Raw genomic sequence first — 9837 nt, forward strand, 5'->3', positions numbered from 1 at the left:
GGGGGCGGCAGGCATTGGGGGAGGTGGGGGGAGGTGGCGGCGTGGTGCAGCTGCCGGGCGCTGAGGTGGGGGTCGGGGGTTGGGGGGGGGGGGGCGGCGGGGCTCGGCCGCCAGCTGGCCCGGCCGCATCAATCTTGGTGTGCGATCAAAGCTGCGAGGGGCACGGCATTGTCTGCCAGCCACCCCCAGAAAGGGAAAAAAATAATTAAAAAATAAAACAAAAAACACACACAAAAAGTCCCCGTCGGCCCCATCTGCTCTGCCCTCGTGCCCCCCCCCCCCTCAGCCATCGCCACCCCCAGCCCCGGGATGGGCGCTGAGGTGCTGCTCGTCAGGGGGTGGAAAGGCTGAGGACGGAGGGGACACGGCGATGGAGGGTCACAGCGGGGTCTGTGGCCTTGGGGTGCCCGGGGACGGGGGCTCTGTCCCTTCCCAGCGGGGAACGAAGCCGCTTTGCCCCCACGTGCAGGCCGAGAGCTCCCCGGCACGTCCGCCCGCGGGCCCCGAGACGGCAGATGGTGCGGGGGGTGGCGGGGAGGGGGGCAGCGGAGGGGCAGGTGCAGGGAAAATTGCTAATTAGATACGGGACATTAAGCGCTCTCATTCCGGAGAGAGGGAATTCGGCACCTTCCAAACGCCGAACAAAGGCCGGAGCGGGCCATCGGGCTCATCCCCTTCCCATCCCGGGAAGGACGAGGGGCCGGGGAAGCTCCGCTTGGCCAAAGCCCCGCTGCCAGCCAGCGGCATCCTTCAGTCGGGCACACGGGAGGGCAACGGGTGAGAGCAGAGCCCGAAAAGCAGCCGGCTTTCCCCACAATGCAGGCGCTAGGCTTGTTTTCAGCAGCTCACTGACCAGTTCGAGGGCTGAGCAATGCCAGCTTCCAGCCCAGGTCAAGGTGGAGACCATGCTGCGGGTGGCGGGGAGGTCCCCAGCCCTGCCGGGGCTTCCCGATGGGATTTGGGGTCCCAGCGTGGCAGAGGCCCCGGTAGGAGCGGAGCCCCCCGGCTGCCTCCCCTGGCTCATCCACCAGCCTTATCTATGCCTGCGTCATCCCGCTTCCCTTCCTATCTCAACACCGCTCTATTTTTGGCAGCAGGAAACCCCTCCTGGGCTGATAACACCACTCTGGAAAGTGATCTGAAGAGGAAAAGCCCTCTGCTCCTCCTTTTCTTTCTGCCACTTGCAGATAGGAGAAGCTTCCACCTTTCCATCTTCCCCCGGAGGGGGCCGAACAGCAGCTGGCTATTGAACATCAGGGATCGACCCCGTCCCGCAGACCCGCCGGGCTCCCTGTGCTCCCCATCAGATGATGAAGCACGCAGAAAGGTTGAAGGCTGCCCCATAAACCCAGATTTGGCAGTTTTGCAGGGCAGGGAGGCTGAACTGGCAAGGCTGGGGAGCGGGAACGGAGGCAGGGATGCCGGGTAGGCAGTGATGTGCCACATCCTCGGTCAGAGCCAGGGTGCTTGTGATTCCTGGGGGTTCGAATCTGTTTAGCCATCAGATTACATTCCTGATGTGTTATCTCCTCTGTAACGCTTCCCCCCTTTAGGAAAAGCAGGCAGAGCAGCAATTTTTCAGCTGTGGGGAGAAGCGGCCAGGGTTCCCAGCAGCCCCGACCCCAAAACCTGGGGCAGCAGCGGGGAGGAGGTGAGTGCAGGTGCCGGGGCTGCGGGCTCCCTGCATGACACACAGCTCGGCGATGCCAAACCCTGCCACTGACCTCACCGCCCAGCCTTATCGGCGAGGCGTTGGAGCGAGGTGAACGAGCCAAGAAAATGCTCGCGGGATGAGATCACCTCAGCTTTCTTCGCGGCTCCCAGCCGCCGCTCCCGAGCCCGCAAGCCGGGGAGGATGCGCACAATTTGGAGGAGGTTTGCAGCCAGCAAACTGGTCCCAGAGGGACGGCGACAGCGTGCAGGCAGCCAGGTGCAACATCCTGGCCACCAACCCCTGGGATGTTGAAAAATCCCTCCCGCCCCTCTGCCAAGCTCCTGCTTTAAAGCAAGAAGGAAAAATGGGGCTCCAGGAACCAGACAAGTGCCCATTCCCCATTCCCGTGCTGTTTCCCAGGGCCAAGATCCGTGCAGGCTTGAGCTGTTGGGGCTGCTGACCCATGGCTCGTGAATAGCGCGGTGGAGGGACCTCAGGGATGTCCCTGGGGACACAAAAAGGGGCTTGTGTCCTACCTGCCCCTGGGGACATCTCCAGCCTGTGTCACCTCGGGTGGCACCCTGCATCCTCAGATGCTCGAAGGGTCTCAGAGGGATGCCGTGTCCTGACCAGGGGGTCAGGATGGGTGCCACATCCCTGGCTGTGACACCCATCACTGCTGCTGCTTTTTCCATTACTCCCTCTCAGCTATCATCTCCCCACATTTCACCCCAAACCCTTTCCACTGCCGCATCTTACTCCAGAAGAACCTGCAGGTCCCCAGGGACAGCAGGTTGCAAACCCACGACCTCCACGACCTTAATTATTCTTGGGATAACGAGTGCCCAGCCTGTGAGCCTCGTGCCAAGGCTTTGCAGAAGGGCAGCATCCCTCGCTGCCTGGTGGGGAACCAAGGCAGCCTCGGTGGGGGCGCAGCTGGAGCCACGTGGGGACCGGGGCTGGTGACGGTGCAGAGGGGCTGACAGGGCTGTCCCCACAGACAGCCGTCCCCCAAGACACAGCTCCTACTGTGCTGGTGCTCACACGGGCATCTCCTGCCCCTATGTCAAGGACGAGGTAGGAAATGCGAGGGGTGATGTGCAAATTTTTTGGCTAAGCCATGTGGCCATCACAAAGGGGCCGCTGTCCTTCTCTTCCCCTTCTCTGCATTTTAATCCCCCCCCTACTCCCCCTCCACCCCATTCTTGAAGTGAGTCATTTCCATTCCTGGAGGTTAACTTGTCCTTTTCTGCTCTGGCCAGCAATAATTCGGCCACTTTCTCACCTTTGTGGCATTTTCGCTCTTTCCTGAGAAATGCGGCGCGCTGGGTGCGATTTCCTGCCGGCGGGAGGGACGGCAGGGCGGGGGGGGATCAGGCCATGGGGTGGCACAAGAGCCAGCTCCTGTCACCTCTGCCTGCCCCGTGGGCTCCAGCTCACCCCCCCGGGAAGGTTTGGCTTCACAGCCATGCTGTGGAGGGCTCGAGGTGGGAGAAAATTGAGGAGAGGAGGCAGGCGAGACGAGGGAGACAGCAGCCACTGACGGGCAGCCTGCTGCTAAATTTTCATGCAAATACCACAGAACAAAACCAGACAGGAGAAAGACCAGCTGTTCTCCCAGAGCCCCCAGCGCCCTCCTCCTCCTCCACCAGGCTGCCTGTCGGGGCAGCTGGGCTGGTCTTTGAGCTAGCAGCAGCTTCTTAACGGCCTGAGAGATCCCAAACACCAACCGGGAGCAGAATATGGAATACAGGGTGGGAATGACAGGTGGATGGATGGGTGGATCTTCCTTTTTGCCCCATTTAAATGTCACAGAGATAATGTCCTACCAGAACGACAATTAAATAGCTAAAAACTTCACATTTGCCATTTCTTCAGGGGCTGCAGGGCTACTGGGGGACAGGGGGAGGTATCTCGATTCAAAGACGTGTCAGGGGAGAGGCACGAGGAGGAGATGCAGCACGGGGAGGTGAGGGGTGCTCCAGGGACTGCTTTTCAGCAGCACCATCCCATGCCCAACTCGTGCCACCGATACACACTCAGAGCATCCCTGGGGAAAAAGAAACCCTGGAGACCGGGCTCAGTGGCATTACTGCCAGCTCTGGCGTGGTGACAGGGAGGGTGACAGCAAGCTGTCACTGCTGAAAGGCAGCGGATTGCCGCAGGGCTTGTTACTGAGATGTGGCTCCAGGCATTCAGTGTGCGGGCACGGAGGGTGTGAAATGTCCCGTGACCCTCTCACCACATATTTCTGAGCTGCCAGGAACCTCCTGGAGTTCAAGACGGGGAAGCTCAAAGTCCTGGCCCTGGGGAGGAACGGCTGGAGGCACCAGGGCTCACTGGGGTCACCCAGCAGGAGAGCAAATCTGCAGGAAAAGCCCTGGGGGTCCTGGTTGGCATCCAGGTGGCTGTGAGCCAGCAGCGTGCCCATGTCCCAGGGAAGGCCAAGGAGTTTGGCAAAGCCCCGAGAGCAGGCTGAGGGCATCCTGCCCCTCTGCTTGGCACTGGGGAGGACACAGCCGGGTGCTGGGGCCAAGCCCGGGTCCCCCAGCACAAGACAGACCTGGGCACTTCAGAGAGAGCCCAGGGAAGGTCACCGAGCTGCTGGAGGGCCTGGAGCCCCTCTGCTGCAAGGAGAGGCTGCGGGAGCTGGGGCTGGAGCAGGGAGCCCACCCGTGCCCATAGACCCAAATATAGGGGGCTCCCTCTGGACGTCAGGAAGCACTTGGGGACCATGCGGGTGACAATGAATGAGTGGGAAGGACATGACCTGAAAGTGACGGTGAGGGAGAGAAGGGGTCGTGCAGAGAAATGCCCTGAAACAGCAGCCCTGTGGCCAGCTGCTGGGAGAAGCGTGGGTAGAAGAGGATGCAAGAGAAGTGGGGAAATAAGAAGGAAAAGAGCGAGAGCAATACCGAACTCAGCTACCATCAGCCCTGAGCACATCAGGCCCTAGAGTACACTCAACGCCTTGAGCTCCAGCACAGTGCAGCAGCGATGCGGGAGTCCCACGGCCAGCTCCAGGAAAGCTTGGTGCCAACGCCGAGCTGTGATGTCGGCCGAGCGACCTCCCAGCGGAGCCACGTGCTTCAGCTGCGTGCTCGATGATACAATAGAAAACGCCTCTGAAGCCCTGGCCCGCTGGTGCATTTCCTTAGCTCGCTGGAATTTCCGTTTCGTTCTTCCTCTCCCAGGCTCTTACCGAAAAACGGTGTCACCGCGCGCGTCCCCTGGGCGGGCTCTGGAGGGAGGCCAGCCTCGTGGTCCCTCTGTCGTGCTCCCCGCGGGCGCCAGGTTCGGCTCGCCCGTTTATTAATCACCCAAGGCGACTGCCGATCCAGGGAGAAGATTTACAAGGCGGGCAGGAAGTTCTTGTTTTTACAGGAGTGCCTCAAACACACGCACGCAGTAGGAAAAGCAAACATTCCAGGCATACCGAGGGATCCGCGGGATAAAAATTCCCCAAGCAGCCCGGATTAAGATACTCGCGGCACATGGAAACGCTAAAACCCGGACTCAAGGATTTAATTGTCTGATTTAGCAGGCAGCCCCTGAGCCTGCTCCGTGGAACAACCTGAATTTAACGGGAAAAGCCCCCGTGGAGGGACAGGGAGGGGGGCAGCGGAGGTGCCCTTGCTGCAATAAAGGTCAGGGCAGGCCCCCACCGCTCGCCCAGCTCTGTGTGGACACCAGAGCCTTGTGGCAGAGCTCAGCGTGAGCTTTCCAACAGGTTTTCTCCTTCGTTGCCGAGGCAGGGCCCACTCCGAATCAGTGCCTGGAGAGCAGCAGCCGTTGCTCCAGGCCAACACACGTTACCTCCCCCAAAGCCCTGTGAAGGTGATCTCAGCCTCACGACACCTCCCGAAGATGAACGACGCCTCCTGAAGCATTGTTGGGGTCGGATGAGGGCAGAATCAGGTCCCACTGGTGGCTCCTATGGGATAATCCATCTCCTGGGCTGCCTGCCCAGCTCCACCACCAGCTGGGCCCCGAGTGCTGCCACCTGACAAACTCACCAGCAGCAATATTTGTCATGTGTGAGTTTGCAAAGGAACCTAAGAAAAGGCAGGAGGCAAACAGCACTGAAGTCATTTGGTTTCTCTGCAGGAAAAGTAGCCCAAATTATGTGCTTCCCCTTTCTCTTTTGCACTTCCTTTGTCAAAGGATCTGTGCAACGAATTCGAGGTGATGCCCTTAGTCCTGATGACATGTTGGGCAATAACCTGAACTTCCTGAAGGGCTTTGTGTCTCTCTGGGTGAAGAGGAGGAAGAAGGACTGCAGGGCAAGAAAGTGAGACAGGTCAAGAACCTTTGTTGGCTGGAAACGTCCTGGAAGCTGCTGGAAGAGCTGCGGAGGGGAACGATAAGGGATTAAGTCATGAGCTGAAAGGGAGAGTTAAAGACAAGCACATGTGTAAGGACATCCTCGAATAAAATCCACTTTTGCACACTCAGCAAGTCGCCCCCCATGTGCAAAGCAGAAACGGATTGCCCTGTGTGTTTATCCCACATTGCAGCCCACCTGTGGGCATGAGCAGCGCAAAAACTTGCTGCTGCTCCTCTCCTGCAGCCCAGCAAGGATGCTCTGGGTGAATTATTGGGACTCTGCATCTCAGCAAATCCTCTGAGCACTTTTGTTCTTTACCTCCTCTCTTCCCTGCCTCCGTTCATCACCAGCCAACGGCAGCAGCAGTCCGGGAGACCTTTTGCTGCTGGCGCACGGTTTGGATGCAAACACATCCTTCAGAAGTGGATTCTGTCCCCGTAACTGCAGTTGGCTTTAACGTGTGGCTCTGTGTTTCTTCTGCTGCTGTGTGTGCCTGCATCTGTGCCCTTCTGCTTTGCCTGTGACTTTAACTGGGCTTCCCCATGGTTTTCCCAGCAGGATCCTCCTAACACCAAGCGCAAGCTTGGCCATTCACATCCACACTGCACAGCACGTGCTTCAATTCGCTGCAGGCTCTGTGCTGCACAGGAGCAGGGTCTGTAGCTGCAGATGTGAGAAATCACCATACAAGCTGCATTTTCCACAGACGGCTCCCGGTGTACGCTCAATCACGTCTGCAGATTTTACTCAGATCGGTTGTCATTTCTGATTCCGTAAATCCTTGCTCCCAGCCGAGCCCAGGCGGCCGCAGCAGGGCTGGGGCTGAGCCGTCCCCGTGCTACACCACAAGCCAGCTGCATTTAGCAAACTTAACGTGGCATTACAGAGACATGAGTCATCATCGCTGGGGCTGTTTTCACAGAGGCTCGCAGCGCAGCTCTGCGCCGCGGTGTTTTTGTTTGCCTCTGACCGTAAAAGCCTGACACATGCAGCTCACCCCGTGATAACAACACCTGGCCCACCAGCCACAACCCCGGCTCGTTAGGAAAGGTAAATAAAATCACACCTCGCAGCCAGACAGCCACGACACACTGCTCGGAAGGTGGTGCTGGGGTGAGAGGAGCCCCATGGGGTGACAGGAGCCTCATGGGGTGACAGGAGCCCCGTGGTGTCCCCTCCCTGCAGCTCACCGTGCTATCGGGCTGTCTCGGAGCCGTCACCACCCCCAGATATCACCTGGGAGACGCAAGGGGTGCAGGTGGTGTCGGGGAAATATATGGACGAGGGGATTTCCAGATGGGGAAGCTGGCTGGGAAGCTCCGGGCACTTTTCACCCTGCCTTCCCCTACACTTAGGCAATGTTAACCACCTTCCCTGAAGGCACAGTGGGATGGGCAGAGAAAGTCCTAAGGCCGCCGCGCCGCTGGCACTGGGGCCACACACTGATCTCCTCGCTCACTGCACAGGCTGGGGTCTGGCTCTCTGGCCTCGGCCGGGAGCGTGGCACCTCACAGCACGAGTGCTGCCCTTCCAGGAGCTGCCTCACCCCAGGAGGACGATGGTGGAGAGATGAGATCAGATGCAGACTGCTCATCGGTCATCGTACACGAGGTTACCCACCCAGACACACCAGGGACGTGGGCACTCGGGTGAATACACCCTGCTGGCTACGATGAGCTACAAAGGCGCATTGCTGGACAGAAACGGGCTCAGATTTATTCCTGTCCCGAGCAGGAAACTGGAAGGGATAATACAGAATTAAGCTGTGAAGTTAACCTTCAGCTATGTAAATTATAGGGAATGAAAAAATGCAGCCAATGTGAAAGAGTATTATAAATGCACCTTAACTACAGGCACTGCATTATGAAGAGTAATCTTGCTGAGCTGGGGCAGTGGAAAACAGCAAGCAAGTTTCAGCCTCAGAGCTATGCGGGGTGAAAAATAAGGCATTTTTCCAACCACATCTGCTGTCACTCACCATCTCACTTGATAGCGACTGTATAAAAAAGGGCTGACCAGCTAAACACATATTAGTCATCAGGTAGCTATGTTGACAAATTGAATCATATTCAGTGGGATTATACCCAAGGCAAAGAATTTGGAAGCTTAGCAAACCAAGCAATGTGAAAGCTCTGGCAAGCGCACGTTGCCGAGACTCGTACTGCTGGTTTGGGAGCGCTGTGCTCCAAACCCACGCGCCAAGCCCCTCCTCTTCACGACTCGGAACCAATATTTGCACAAAGTTAAGTGAAAGCATGGGCGCTGACAGCAAGATCGGCTGGACGGCCGGGGTTTTATCAGGGTTGTTTTCGTAGGGCACAAGGTCCAGAGCCAAAGAACGGCAACGACGTAGATCGTGGCCACAGAGATCACCTGCGGCCCGCTGGCTTCGGAGCAGGGGTGTGGCAGGGGTAATGAGGAAGTACCTTTTTGGCAAACAGCTTTTTGGTACAGCGCTATGCCACCTGGACATCATCCTGAACACACATGGAACAATGATTTTAATGACAGATTAAGTGTACTACGCTTCATACAGCTAAAATTAGGCATGTCCCTAAAATCACTATTCATTCCTCTATCCCCCAAATGAACTTCTCAATGGAATCACCCTGTTATCACACCAGTTTGAAACACGCTGCTTTAGCAGCCAGATCCATGAACTACATTGCTTCCACGCTGATGCTGCTCCGAAGGTAGGGACTTTGGGTAATGCACAACTGCTGAGGCTGGATTCTGGAATTACATGCATTTGCTACCGGGATCAGAGATGGGGCACAAGTAACCCCTGTGTATTTAAATGGCCAGTAACAGGATTCTGGATGTACATGCATCAGATGCCATAATTCTGAGTCATTACACACCAATGTACTGAGCAAGAAGCTCACAGGCATTGTAAAGAATTAAGTCATGAAGTTAACCATCAGCTTAAATTACAGGGATTGAGAAATGTAGCCAATGTAGAACTGACCTGTAAAGAAACTGCATGTGTTATGATATATGACCTCTTGCAATCTAGCTATTGTTTTATTTGGAAAAACAAAACAAAACAAAACAAAACATGGAAGTGAATCAGGGAGCAGTTGAGGGAGACTGGGGACATGGAAAGGCTTCCAAATGAAAAGAAGGCAGGAGAGCTGGTATGAAATAGAAACCTGCAGATGCAGGAATACCCAAAGAGAGGGCACCTGCTTCCATCAAATTCAGAGAAGAAACAGTCTGCCAGGTCCTGGTGAAGGTAGGGGCGGCACTCAGTGGCTCAGGACAGTCACAGCTGTATGCTGAACTCACAAACCTGGCTGATAAAAGCACTTTGGAAGCCACATCTGTGTGTACTCCTGTGTGTAGCCCCTGTGTACTCCTTCTCAACCTTCACACAGTTTGGCTAGCTTGCAAAGTTCAGTATTGAAAAAATATAGGGAAGAAAGAAAAGTTTGCCACGTGTGAAGGGAAGAAGATAAGTGTATTTTATGCAAGGTGCAACTAGACGCCCAACTCCAAGAAGAAAGATTGCTGTCTGGTGGCATCAGTTTAATGAGATTCTATTTGTTTGTTCATGTTTTAGAGATTGTGATGATCTTTCTACCAAACACCAGGAAAAAAAAAGAATTATATCATGGAACTCCACATTAACTGTCCTCATACGTCTGGGACAAAACCTTCAGGCTGTGCAGGTTTATTTGGAGGGTTGGTGAGTCCCGCAGTCACACCAACCCTGCTGTTACTGACAGGCGCTTTACCAGCACACTCAAAGCCATTAATGCTGACATTTTGTGAAGGATTAAAATCATTGGCCTTGCATTATTCTGGTGAGGATAAGGAAGTGGTGATATCAGGAGACACAGAGAAGCTTGCTTAA

The 9837-nt window shown here is 56.0% G+C and overlaps 1 long non-coding RNA gene across 1 annotated transcript; it reads right to left on the minus strand.

The window, feature by feature from the left end:
* Window positions 1-92: 92 nt before the first annotated feature.
* On the minus strand, window positions 93-7320 carry LOC137861192 (uncharacterized). Its single transcript, XR_011099457.1, has 2 exons — window positions 4857-7320; window positions 93-4754 (listed from the first exon to the last, which is right to left on the minus strand). It is a non-coding gene; the product is annotated as an uncharacterized lncRNA (long non-coding RNA).
* Window positions 7321-9837: the final 2517 nt, after the last annotated feature.

The sequence above is a fragment of the Anas acuta genome, chromosome 9 (assembly GCF_963932015.1).
Source record: "Anas acuta chromosome 9, bAnaAcu1.1, whole genome shotgun sequence".
NCBI classification, from domain to species: Eukaryota; Metazoa; Chordata; class Aves; order Anseriformes; family Anatidae; genus Anas; species Anas acuta.